Raw genomic sequence first — 1,063 nt, 5'->3', positions numbered from 1 at the left:
AGAACAACACGTGTGTCGGGCAAGAGAGGGGGGCGGGGGGGGGGGGGGGAGGGGGGCACTACCGGGAGCTGAGATGGCAGGGATGGGGCGACTGGGGCAATCAAAACAGTGCGAGAAGGCTGTGCACATGCTGCTAGCGGCGACGCGCAAGCACGGCAGGTCAAAGAGCACGCGCTGACAGGAGGCCGTGATTCACACACGACAGGGACAGAGGACAAAAGGAAAGGCTTTTGTGGACACAGGAACGGTGGGATGCGGCCGCAGACCAGACAACTAATAGACCGCGAGGTGAGCAGGGAGGAACCTGCCGCTCCAGAGCCGCTCCGGTTCCGTCGCCCTCGGAGTCGGCCACTCCGACGCCGCGGCGCGAAACCCGGAAGTCATCAGAAACAGCGGCACCGCGCTCCACGGTCTCGCCGCCACCACCGCCAGGTTCTCCTCGTTCCGATCCTCTCTGGCTTCCTACCGCTCCCCATCTCCAGCCATACTTTTCCCCGAATGTGCCAGACGGCAGGAATGAAAGGCCTCTTGCCCCTTTTTTCCTCCCAACGTCTACTCTTCCAAACTCCACTCAAATCCCTCCTCCTCTACGGAAACCTCCTGGCCCCTCCTTGGCCGACTTGGACAAATCGCCCCCTCGGCCACCCCTAAGTGTCATCCTTTGGTCGCAGTTCCTTGCCGGCGGCGAGCCTGCCTTTTCGTCATTCTCTCGCTGAGGGCCTAGGACCTAGTGCGTGCTGGGTGCGGGGGCTCCGGTGCAGGAAGGCCCGCGGACGACCGTGGGGAAGACACGGTCTGAGACGCAAGTGCACTGGCCAACGGCCGCCGCTGTGGGGGGCGATCAGAACAGCCGGGCAGCGGAGGACGGCGGCGCGGACCCGAAACCGGCGCACGACCCTTGAGGCGAGGATGCGGCCGCGGAGGAGAGGGCAGGGAACCCAGCTACGGGGTAGGGAGGTGACAGGGCCGACAGGCCCAGGAGGGGAAAGGCGGGGCGAGTCCCGCGCCCAGGGCACAGACGGCGGGGCCGCGGGGGCTGGGGCCCAGGTCCCGGGGACCCGCC

General features: G+C 66.4%; 1 protein-coding gene across 5 annotated transcripts in view; it reads right to left on the bottom strand.

Moving 5' to 3' along the window:
* Nucleotides 1–1,063, bottom strand: part of FAM120B (family with sequence similarity 120B) — a 50,708-nt gene that overhangs the window by 49,385 nt on the left and 260 nt on the right. The window lies entirely within an intron of this gene.

The sequence above is a fragment of the Pteropus alecto genome, unplaced genomic scaffold, assembly GCF_000325575.1.
Source record: "Pteropus alecto unplaced genomic scaffold, ASM32557v1 scaffold195, whole genome shotgun sequence".
NCBI classification, from domain to species: Eukaryota; Metazoa; Chordata; class Mammalia; order Chiroptera; family Pteropodidae; genus Pteropus; species Pteropus alecto.
Note: the sequence above shows the minus strand (reverse complement) of the source record. Positions and strands in the feature narration are given on the sequence as shown.